The sequence below is a fragment of the Egretta garzetta genome, unplaced genomic scaffold (assembly GCF_000687185.1).
Source record: "Egretta garzetta isolate BGI_Z169 unplaced genomic scaffold, ASM68718v1 scaffold546, whole genome shotgun sequence".
NCBI classification, from domain to species: Eukaryota; Metazoa; Chordata; class Aves; order Pelecaniformes; family Ardeidae; genus Egretta; species Egretta garzetta.
In genome coordinates this window covers 102,914-115,549 of record NW_009259986.1, presented here as the reverse complement: position 1 = coordinate 115,549, position 12,636 = coordinate 102,914, and the positions used below count along the sequence as shown (strand labels likewise).

Below are 12,636 nucleotides of genomic sequence, written 5' to 3'. Positions count from 1 at the left end.
AGGGGGGGCAGCGGCCGGTCTTCCGGTCTGTGGTGATGTCCGGCTGGTGGCCTGGACCTTGCTTAGCCTGGGCAGGCCTCACTTGAAGGTACAGCTAGGGAGGTGAGGGAGTGCGACTGTAATAATGCGTGGCTTATGATTTATAGGCTATATATGACCTGTCGTCACCCTGTTGTGTTGAAGTTGCATTTCATGTCTACAGTCTTACAAATATTGAAGTAAAAGACTGAAATTTTTTCTTCATATGAATGATGTTTTTCATATGGTATCATAACTCTTCTGAGGTGGCATAATGTGAGTGCTGAGAGGTTTAATATTACAAGGGAGAGGCCTATCCACCTCATGTTTGGCAATAGTTTGTGCAGAACAAGCTGTATCTCTGAGCACATTATTTAACTTTACTTATTTTATGCAAAGGACACTGGTCATATTGGCATAGAAAATTGCCCCTGTATAGCCAGGTGAAAAAAAGGGGAAGTATGCAGCCATTCCGGGTCAATTTAGGCAATCCAGCCAGACCTGAAAACCCCTGCATTAGTCACTTGTCATGAGTTTGACACCATTTGTTTCAAGATGCTGTGCTGCTGTGAGTGAATCCATCAGGTGCTAATAGCTGATAGCACAGAGCATAAGCATCCTCAGGGAAGCTGAAGCAGTGCAATCCTTCTAGAAGACCTATCCCCTTCCTTATGTGATCTTGACTGGAGCACAGTTCTCCCTCCTTCCTCAGTCTACGGAAACCACACCATATCTGCCCACATCAACTGTGCGCTTTTCCTGCCAGCCCAGAATTGGTAATTAAGACATTTTGGGGTAAGTTAATAGCGTTGAGCAAAGCAATGAAAGAGTAATTATAGGTATTTCTTGAGTCAGGTGAACCCACTGGTTTGTCTTTGGCTGAATCTACTCGGCAGTCACGTTTGCCTTGCATTGACTAGGATATACAAGCCCAGTGCTAGATCTCTTTCACTAGTTTGCTTTAATGATCGATTCAGGATAATCTTATCCAAAAGTTAAAATCACCATAAAGAACTAAGGCAAAAAACCCAAATACTGGAAGCCAGGTTTCAGACAGACAAATCCAGCTTGTTTGTGCTTCTGGCCTGAATATTACTTTGCTACCTGTGACCCTACATTAACACTTCCTGATGAATCACCTTGTTTAGCTAGTGACAATATTCCTGTGATCTCAGAGTATCTTAGTTCCCTGCTTCAACTAAGTTTATCCTTGTAATGACTATGTCTGATGTCCTAAGATGATTCCTTCTTGTGTAGGCAAATGCCTGCTATTAGACAAGATAATGAAAGAGCAAAATGCTTGATTGTTCTGTAAAGATTACAAATCAGATGTCATGATGTAACCTTGTTTGTGAAACTTTCTGAGGGAAGAATACATAAGGCTGAAGATACACAAGGTAAATCCTCCAGTTCTGAATCAAACAACTTCATGCTGAAGTTGAGAGCCTCTGTCCTTCCCTCCTCCTCCCTTTCTTCTGCTCTTCCAGACTTCTCTGGAAGCTAGCTGTGGTACTGGGAGCACAGCTGACACTTCACTGAAGCTCCCGAGCCCCGCTGTGCTGCCTTTGATCAGCGCTCCACTCAGCACGCTGCTAGACAATCTGCACATGTTGCAGAGAGGAACCATTCTCACTGTGCCTTGCCTGTCTGCATAGGTATCAGTTGACGCGAGTGATGAACGGTTTTGGTATATGAAAGGCTGAAGTCATAGATTATGAAAAAACTACAAAGAAACTGAAGCCTGAATGAGATTCTTAACTGAAGGGGAGGAAAAAGATGGTCTTCAGAAATCCACTTTGAACTGGGGCTCAGGAGATGCGTGTTCACTCTCCAACTTGGCCACAGACTTCCTGTTTGACTTAAGGGGGAAAATATAAGCTGCAAGCTTGCTTAGTCCTGCAGAAGAGAACAGGGGTTTACACAGTAGTCCAGGGACCATGTTATGAGGTCAGAACGTAAGATCAGTCAACGTCAGGAGGTTTACCCCGCAGGTGTGACATCTTCCTTCTGTTACACACGATTAACACCCTATGTGGACGCTCTTATTCCACAGGCAGATTGCTTCTTCAGGATTTTATCAGCATCCTTTTCAACCTTGCCTCAAATTTCAGTGCTGTTGGGTATCTGGAGAATTTTCTAGCTTTTTAGGGGAGAGGCATATGCAACACTTCATTCTTGCAATATTTAGCTTCAGTTTGTGAACTGTTACGAAGTAGCGATTGCTTATGTGTTTCATGCTGAATTGGGCCACTGAAACTCTGGTATCAGGTAGGATATATAGAAGTCACTGTAACAAAAATAACAGCACAAAAAGCCCAAGCATAGGTACTCAAACAGAACTTACATCACCGATACTGAAATAGGATTGTTGCTTTCAGCAATAGGTATCCTCTGTCACTGGGATTTTTCATCTAGCAAGAACATTATGGATAAGATGAAGCATGGAGCCCACATGAAGAGATCTACATAGTTAGGGCTAGCTCAGGTCTTTTACATGGCATTCCCAAAACATAGCCCGAAAGACAACCAACCCAATTAACTTACTACTATGCATGCTTTGATGAGAATGCTAGAAAAGTTCATGGCGCAGATGCAAATCATGTTTGGCAGAGTTTATTCTGCCAAGCATGTCACTAAAACATAGCTGCATTGATCCGGCTCGACGTAGAAATAAGAGTTGCCTTCAGCATCCACAAGCTGGTTGGTCCCGGTCCAACAGACTGAGCATAGGTGAAAAGAAGCTGGTTGTGTTCCTCCTCTTCGTTACCCTTCAAAAATTGCTTAATTGTATGCCTTTAATTCAGCTGTACAATGAGATAATACTTACTGGTCTGACTAGAACACTAAGATTTTTAAAGGAAAAGAACATTATTTTATTTAAGCACACACCAGTAAGGATAAAAGATGAAAGGTTCTGAGGTAGCAGACGCAGTCCTTCCATCTCTAAAACAGGCCTAAGTAGCACAGTAATTTGCTCAGCACTCCTTCATGGTAATGAGCTTTTCTATCAACAGGATGTCTTGTGCTGTTAAAACTATTTTCTTGGAACTGGGATTGCCGTTTTCCATACTGAGTGCCTGGAATAATCTCTGCAGCAGGCAAAAGTACTGTTGTCAACTAAAAGCTATGCTGTCCCCAAAGGGCTGGCTTCTGTGATCAGCAAACACAAGCCTCTGTCTAGGAGTAAGCTAGATCTCTCCCTTTGTATTTGAATCATTTCACAATGGGGTTTGATTAGCTGCTGTTCCGGCTGTATGCAAAGATCTCTCGCTCTTCCACTTCCCCAAAAGCAAGCAAAAGCATTACACCCCAGAAGGGCTGTAGGAACTGCGATTCATTTCATGCAATGTCTCCATTGGTTTGTTATGCAGCACTGTCAACACCCAACTATTAAATAATTGAATCTCAAAAAATAAGGAGACTGGCTTAAAAACATAAACCATAAGACCATATATATATATAAGGTTACTTTCCCCTATTTTATGCTTATGAATATTGCAAGCAAGTGGCAATCGCATTGCATGCAGGTTAGATTTTCAGTTCTTATTTTTACATCCCAGAGGCTTAATTGGCTTTAGAGGAAAGCTGAGGTTGTCATGCTTTCACTTGACTGAGACCTGGCACCTTAGGTGGCTTTTGCTGGTGTTTATTGAAAATATCTATTATTCTGAGGTGGGCAAAGTGTTTGAGAGAAAAATCAGTTAAGTAAACAAATCACATTTATAATAGAATCAATAGGGTAATTTTGCAATAGCATGATTTTCATATTATAAAATTACTACTAAATTAGCATGATATTACTTTCTAATCCAACTAATGTCCGAGAATTTTACAATATATTATGTTTTGAAAGCAGGTGCTATTCTAATTGCCTAAGTAACTGCAGTGTCCTACTAATAGCATGTATTACTGTTGAATTTTTAAATTCCCTGTGGCTTAGAATGCTACTTATTGTCACAGATTGTAGTGAATTAATTTGTGAAAAGAATGAAAACAGGAATGCAAAGGAAAATGGCAAGAGTTCTAAGAACTAGATCAAGTTCCAACATGGCAACTTTGTGCATGAGATAACAGAACAGTGGACACTGGTTTTATTTATTCAAGAAAAATACCATGCTTTGCTCTCTCAGCCACAGGTCTAACATTTTAATTTGTTCCTCTGACTACTACTGCTGGCGAGTGGGAAATGTTACCCATGAGTTGGGTATGAAACAAAGTTGAAGAAAGACTCATCTCAAGAAACAACAGGCGTATTCAGTGCTAACTCCCCAGATATCCCCAGATAAAGTTCAGTTACTTTCTCCTTACATTGTATGTTTTTCCCAAGCTGGAACTGTCTTTTTATGCAGTGGTTAGCACTGGTCCACAGTAGTGGTTTCTACAGTTACTATAGGATTTGCAGAAATAGCACAAGATGAATATCCCACTCACTAAGTTACTGATTTCAGCTGCCTTTATTTAAAGCATAGAAAGTAACAAGTCATATGACATGAAACAATTGTAAGTAACAAGAGTCAAATAACACTAATGATGCAGGATAAAGTACACAGTAAATATGATATTGCAATGAGTTTTAAATTTTGACCCATTACATGAATCACCCAGTCTTTCCATCCACGTTAGTTAGCCGATCCGACAGGTACTGCTCATGAGGATCCAGACTGATCTGATCACTGGTCGCATACAGACTTGCACAGATTTGGAACTTTATTGGCTTCCAGGGAGCTGCTAATTCACAACAGTTTTCCACAAATCAGAACAAGTATCCTTAGGATTCACTAATATGTTCCTAAAAGACCAGATACGTTACGGATTTGCGGCAGGTTCTGCCTGGTTTGTTGCAATAAACCAGGCTGCAAAATCCCCAGATCGTCCCCTGGGAGGAAGCTGCAGTGATGGAAAACAGATACATCCTCCCCTACAGAGGACAAAACCGACATAATCTGGGAAATAGATGCTGCTAAATGAACAGATGTGAACTAAAACCATTATCAAAACACTACAAGCTGCTCTCTTATGATGGGAATTCCAGGGAAAAGAAGCTATATATATGTCAGTATATTCTCAGCAGGGGACTACTCACCATTCCATTTTAAACTGCATTGATCTTAGCTATCAGTGAAGACTGTATATCCTTGACCAGGCAACTAACGGTATATTTGTTCCCTTAGTACTTTACTCCCTTGGCATAATAGCTGTCACTAAAAGATATTTCCCTCATTTTGGAAGGCAAAGGTGAGAATGCCACAAGGCTAATTCCTGTGACGCAATATGCATTCGTTGGCAGTGGCTAATTATAGTACAGAAAAACTACCAGCTTCCCCTGCTGAGGACAGAGTACATGATCTCTGCAATACGACTGCGCTCTGCTCTTAAGGTCTTCCTGTGTCACGATGCCCACTGACACTGCAGTAAAACAGCAGTTTATCATTCCTTCTCAGGCTGCTGTGTAACAACAGTGCTGTGGAGATTTCTGAGCCTGTCTCCCCTTTTTAAGGTTAGCCAGGTCTGGCACTGACAGTAACCCATGTTCCTTCTCTGTCATCTCACAAGAATACAGAGGAGCAAAACCAAAAAACTCCAAAACACTGTGCCTCTTCAATTTCAGGCAACAAACCTATGGATAATGGGTAGAGATGAAAGCAGGGGAAAAGTGACTATCTTGATTCCAATGCAATGACATGGAATAGTACTACAGCAGGTAAATAAGATTAATATAGCCTCTTTTATGCCTATCTTAGTAATGCTTTTTCTTTTCTGTTTTTTCCAGGCACTCCCTGGACTGCAGGTCAGCTATAGCACAGTGCACTTCCAGATCTAGGTAGCTGGCTAGAAGATTTGTAAGTTACTTCCTCACTTACATTTTAAGATATTGCCAGAATTTTGTATGAATTCTGTACTTCACCCCGGTACAGAGAGCTGTAAGGTCTGTAAATTTTTTTTTAAATCAGTTTCTTTTTTCCCTTTGAATCAGTGGGGAAAGCAACCAACTCAAAAAGTAGGATATAAACACATCACCTCAAAGTTTACAAAACTTACTTTGCAGGACATGTAAGCCTAATGACTGTGAAAGGTAAAAATGAAATGAAAGAGAAATACATGGTAATTAAGAGGCATTTATCTTGAACAACATGCTAGGAGAGTGCTTTTGGAAACTAGGAAAAGATCCTAGTGCCCCTTTTTTTAGAGCAGAAAGTCTTTTATTGCAAATTAGTCTTGTCATAGGTGTCTATAGTTAATTTATTAAGATGCTTGAGAACGTTTTAAACTGGTTCCCTGAGAGAAATTAAATTATTTTTATTCAGGTTTTTTTTACATTTTTATGTGAGTTATTTTGACAGCTTCAGAGACAGAAATGTTACAATTATACAGAAAACGGGTACGGTAGAAATGGATGCTGCACATAGCCTGTCCAATATGATTTGATATAAAATATCCTGAATGATGTAAGGGTAAGCACATCACTTAGTTTCCAAGTACCTGAGTCCTCCATGCCCAATTGCAGCAGTGTTTGTTTTTCTAATATGGGAGCTAAACAGAAATCATAAAATCTTTTAACATAGACCACCAAATAGTCAGGAAGGAATAGGAAATTATCTTTTTACCTGTTCACTTGAATTTAAATCACTGTGACTGAGAAAATTAATACCTTGGATCCCACTACCAATTCCTTAAGCCAGTATTTTTCAGTGGGGTTTTTTGTAAGATGATGTTCCGTTATCCAAAGCAAAAAAAAAATAAATAATTGCAGCCCTCATCTTCTTTATAAAAACAAATTAATATTTATTGCTTGTAAAAGTGACAAATCTATGTAATATTTCTTGAAAGGCTGAAAAGCATGCTTGACCTTGAAGAATAGAAGTCACCAGGAGTGCAGAAACTAGGTTGCCTTTGCTTTATAATTTGCAAAATTTTCAACAACTTGCCAACACCTGACCATGTTGCATGACTGCTGTGTGTGTCACAACCCACCCTCTTAGAAATACTGCCCCAATCCATCCCCCTAACCATAATGACAAATGGCGTAATAACTGGCTAATTTCAGTATTGGTGATTTAGAGACATCAACAATATTTTATGAATTACAGTATGACAGCAAACAAGAATAATATTCCTTCCTTCAAAGAGATATATTTGGCTGTAATTACCTGGATATTTGAGGTCTAAATAAGGTCTTGGACATCTTACAGTTAACTGGGACATACCAAAACCTGAAAAGATCAGCCAAATCGTTAAAGATGAGGTTGCTCAAAAGGACAAAAAGAAAAGTGAAATGACTGCTAGTACCACATGATAGTTGGCTAGTTAAATCCATTGTCTAACACACAGCATATATTCCTGTCATGTCACAGACAAACACAATAAAAGAAACCCTGAAGTATTTCTGTGGACTTTCTTATTTACTTACATCATTATTTTAAATTAAGTCAGTACAGCATCAAACAACTAAACCAGCGCAATCTGCAAGACTATGTCATAATTTCCCCAGGGAAACATAGCATTATTTTGTATAAAACAGAAGGGGGAGGGGGGGGAAGAGTGTTCTACAAGGTAAAAAACCCTAAAGAGTGACAGAAGGTCAACCTGCTACCTCTGCTTAAGTGTAATGTTTATTTAGCCACAAATATGTGAACAATTCACCAGCAGGACTGCCTCAAAAGGAGAGGGAATGGCCAAGAAAGGTAGTTTGGAGGCCATTTGGAAAGTCAATGGCACTGGGGCTCCTAACTCAGAGAGGGTCCCTGCCCCTAACCATCAGTGTCCTGATTAGCTCAGACTAACTAATTCTCCGTAACTCTAATCACTCAGTGAAAATTGTACTTAGTATGTAGCAAGCCAGGTAAATGGAAGCCTACACTTCAAATCAAGCAACGCAGCATGTTGTGAAGTCTGAACAGCCTTGCCTATACTAGGGAGCCCGTGAAATATGTTAGCTAGCCTGTTTGAATAATTAACTTTAATCCTGAACATTTTATCTGGATTAGCAACTTTGACAATGTATTAGGTATGCTGGTCAAATCATTTGTTAAACCTAAACACTTCTCAAAAGTTGTGGTTTGCTTAGTACATTTGCATCCTGGAACAAGCATTGGAGGAGCAACTGAATTAGGATGGTCCAAATCTGACTAGTAATCAATGCATCAAAGTAATAAAAATAGATGTATCTTGAAAGTGCTTCAGAGAGACCTTTGACGTCTCCTTTAGTAAACACAGTAGGCCAAATGAAGTATTGCTGAAAACTGCTGTAAGAACTTGGTCATTTTCGGTAACAGCGTAACTCCTGCAGACTTAGCATGCAGTCTGAAGGCAGCCTGAGGGGTCGAAAAACAGGTGTAACAAGGAAAAGCAACCACCTCCAAAGGGATGGGGTAAAGTAGGTCACCATTAAACAGCTTTCTGAAGAGATCTCCAACTGATGTACCCTGGCCTACTGAAATTGATAAAACCCCAATTTGCTCCAGAGAGGAGTTTCACCTGCTGAATTCAGCCTGTGTGACCTTATTTTAGCAACTGTGACTAATTGCTCAGTCCTTCGCACACCTATTTTAAGATACTATTTTACCATGTATGTATTTATTATCTGTGTTTATTCAGGAATGTAAAGAATTCATATGAAAGAAGAAAACAAAGGTAGTTAGCAACTGCATGAAACAAAACTTTTCGTTTTTCAAAATTGGCGTCGTAATTATGCCGTGCACGTGCTCATCTGAGTTTCATGCTTCAATATCTATAGGGCTGAATCAGCACATAAAATGAACGTTCTTGTTGACGCAAACTGCTGCTGACTTGAAAGGAATATCTTTTTCATTTAGATCAAATGGTAGTTTCGCTGGGAAAAAATGAATACTCCGTATGAATACTAATAAATACCCTGCAGCAATTCTCAGAGATTTCGTTGTTTAGGTCTGTGAAAATAACATAATGAATTTTATGTTGTCAAAACTTTCTTCTTGTAAAATAGCTCTTATTTTCTGTAAGGATTTCAAGAGAAGAGAAAAATCTTCTTTAACTGGAAGAAAACTATGTTGTCACTATGAGGCTAAAAAAGTGCTAAACAGTGAAGTGCTAAACAGACCAGAATATTTTGTGGGGAACCTTGGTCTGTTGATCTCAGTGTAAGTTACTGGACTATTTTATATTCTTGTGAATCCCACACGACCCTGTGCAAGCCGTGAAACCTTAGCATGCCGTTAGTCAACAAAGCACTCAAGTTTTTCACTGGGGCTCATGTGGACTTAAATGTTGGATCTTACAACTCCCTACACAGAGCAGCAACAACTTAAAATGGATTAATGTACGGACATGGTGTTTTTCCCCATGACCTAGCAATGAGACAAAAAGCACTACTATACAAAGGAAACATGTGGAATAGCTTGGAAATTGTTTTAGTGAGAATGTCAGAGAAGCTGTCGAAGAAACAATGGGAGATGAAGAATTGCCAAGTCGGAATATAAGACAAAAAGTTACCTTTTATCTAATATTCCTTAGAAAGCTAAATGCTGCCTAACACATTGACCTTGGGCTGGAATCCAGATGTGAAAGGGTTTTGCTACCTCCTCTTTCTAACAGAAGAAGCCAATAAATGTCCCAGATGTAACTGCCAGGGAACCGACCGCGCAGTACAAAGGCTGTAACTATGACCTTGCCATCCTTCTTGAAGGGGAGAAGCCCCCATCTACACAGGAAGAGCTGCTGGGTTTTGGTATTTTAAAACATGGATCAGGTGGAACCCAATGACATCCCCAAACCTGTTTTTCTTTCACAGTCATGTAATGGCACTTGGGTTGACAAATTCAGCCTTTTTATTCATTGTGTTTAAAAAAGCCAATGGAACAATCTTATTTTGTTAGCTTTCTTCTGTGATCTTATTCTTTGTGGTCTCCACTGAATCAAAAGGGTCCCAGTAAGGTGAGCTTTGCTCAGATTGAAGAGGGATTTGACTGCAGGTTTGATTTATGATAATTAAAGGAAAAACAAGTTGGACAGGATGCTGAAGAGAAAATTGAGGCCTGGTAACACATGCAAACAGGGAGAAGCTGTTATTGTTGTTGATCTTCTTAGTGCTTTGTCTTCCAGCAGAAGTTGTTGTGTTTTGTCTCCTCCAAACAGGAACTAATAATGATCTACCGGATGGTAAGAAGAATGTCTTGCTTTTGTTGCAGTAATTTTTTTCTTTTCTAAAAGGAGGATCTTTTTGGAAACATTTTGCATCTTGTTTCCCCCTTTCCTTGCAGATATATGAAGCATCCTGTACAGAATGCTGCTCGGTGTCCAGGGTGCTTGGTTGCTCCACCTGTTTTGAAGACAGGTAGAATAGCATGCTTGAAATGTAAAAATGGCTGCTCTCAGGCAAGCAGAAGTTAAAAACAGACACTGATGTGCAAGCAGGGTACGCTAACCTTTAAACCAAGGCTGGGCTGCTTCTCCCTCAAGTCGCCTCTGTGCTGAGGGGAAGCACCATAACAATCTACCAAGGCAATCTCCATTCATGCTTGCTCTGCTGGACCGTCAGGAAACAGCTGAAACGGACTGGCAAATTCAGCCTTCGGAGGTTATTGACCATGTGGCTGCACAGGGCTGCATAACACCACACCTGAAAAAGCAAACAAAATTCAAAGGTGGAGTTCAAGCGAACTGGTCTATTGTCAGTATTTTTGTGCAAACTGTTTATTACTGTGCCACATCTAGTGAGCTATTTTGCATAATACACCTCTGAAAATGTAACCCAACTCCACTACCACATGAGGATTAGACATGGTAATACCTCTCTTCAGCCACTTCTGAATATTAGCTTCAAAAATCAAATTAAAATGAAGCAAACCCAAATAGGCCGAGCAAGTTGCAATCCCCATATTCAGTAACTGTCACCTGTGCCTCTTGCACTTGATATTGCCACATGAGGTGCCTGTGCAAGCAGCGTTATAGTACACCTGCCGCACATGGTAAAGGTGAGAAACTCTTTGTGTATGGCACATCAGTATAGTAGGGTTACGAGGCCTTCCTTGCCTGAGTATTCCTACTGAAGTAAAAAATCTGCTTATTTGTTTCCAAACACTGAGGGGGAAATACATGATTTTTACTTCACAATTTGAGGAAAAAGAAATGAGGGTGAGAAGTACAATGTTCTCCAAGCCAGACTGTGTGCTGTGACTTGCAGAAATGGCCACAGAACTGTGCGTATGCATCTTGGTTTTCATTCATACACCAGTAATTATTTTTTATTCTTTTTCTCAAGTGTATTTAAATGATTTTAAACTGCTGTATTTGTTTTTAAAAAAAAAATGACCAGTGAGTGTAATAAAAGTGTTTGTCTAAACAGGTATACTAAAACAAAGTATGCAAACTCGTTTCTGAGTGATGGCTATACACAAGAGCTACCCAATACATTTTAAATTCTATTTGGGGTCAAATGCCAATAGAGATATTTATTTAAACCTGTAACTGTTGAAAGGCACACACATAAAACTTGATTGACCAGATTAACCATTCCTGTTGTCTTAAATTAGCAGGGAAAATTGCACACTGTCAACAGTGTGTTTGTGTTGTTCTTCACTCCTTTCATTACACAGTGAAATGCAAATCACAAGCCAGATCAAAACTCTTAATATAGAGTTGTATTAGAAGTCATTAATCTCAAATAATAATTAAAAACATAGAACTGGAATACTGTTAAGTATCTAAATCTCCTGAGATGACAAACAATAATAAGAAAGTTCAGGAAATCTGTAAGCAATTTACAAGGCAGAGGAAGATGTCTGTGACAGACAGACAGACATGCTGGTGATTTGGAGCCATTTAATAGCATCCATAATCCAAAGCAGGCAAGGAACAGCAAGGTGTTTTTCAGCAATATTCCTGATTAAGATGGTAAGAACATTAATGAAATAGTTTGGGACTGTGCTTCCTGAATATGCTGTTCAGCACAATTAAAATAAGCAGCAGAAAATGAAGACCCCATTGGAAGTTGCTAGGAATGGCTTAGGTGATCACAGAACAGTAACTGGACTTTACAAGTACAAGCGTTGTTTTCTCTCTAGCCCGTACATGATATGAATGCTAAAAACTGATGGCAGTCCTGCTACAGTACTACTTTTACAATTAAAAGAAGAGCACTGCTCCCCTGATTCACTGCTGGCTATTCTCAAGCGTCATACTGAAAACTTTGTTACACAGTCAGGTTTTCGGAATACACTGCCTTCTCCAGACAAGTAATAATTAGCATCCTAGATAGCAAGAAAACTAACCATAGTGCAGTAAAGGCACTATAATGAATGCAAATTCAGTTCAGTGCAATGGATTTAGCTAATTACATATCCATACTTCCCCAGACTGCAAACGCCACGTTCACGAATATGATATATCCCCTCATTACAGCAGAATAGCAGTCTGGCAATCTTTGTTTGTTACTTTATGGAAGTGGAGTAGGAGTCGTGCCCCACGTACACAACTGGGCGTAAATCTACATAACTTATTACTATGAGAAAAAAGAGCCTCAATAAGCGTGACTTGTTTACCTGTTGCCCTAAACCGCACAAAAAAAAAAAGCCTCTCAGGAGCCAGAACTGTCCCAGAAGGTATCACTGCAAATTCAAAAATTATTTGATGCCCCGGCCCTTG

At 39.7% G+C, this 12,636-nt stretch overlaps 1 long non-coding RNA gene across 1 annotated transcript; it reads right to left on the bottom strand.

The window, feature by feature from the left end:
- Window positions 1-7,775: 7,775 nt before the first annotated feature.
- LOC118452481 lies at window positions 7,776-12,630 on the bottom strand. Its single transcript, XR_004842246.1, has 3 exons — window positions 12,534-12,630; window positions 10,419-10,612; window positions 7,776-10,312 (listed from the first exon to the last, which is right to left on the bottom strand). It is a non-coding gene; the product is annotated as an uncharacterized LOC118452481 (long non-coding RNA).
- Window positions 12,631-12,636: the final 6 nt, after the last annotated feature.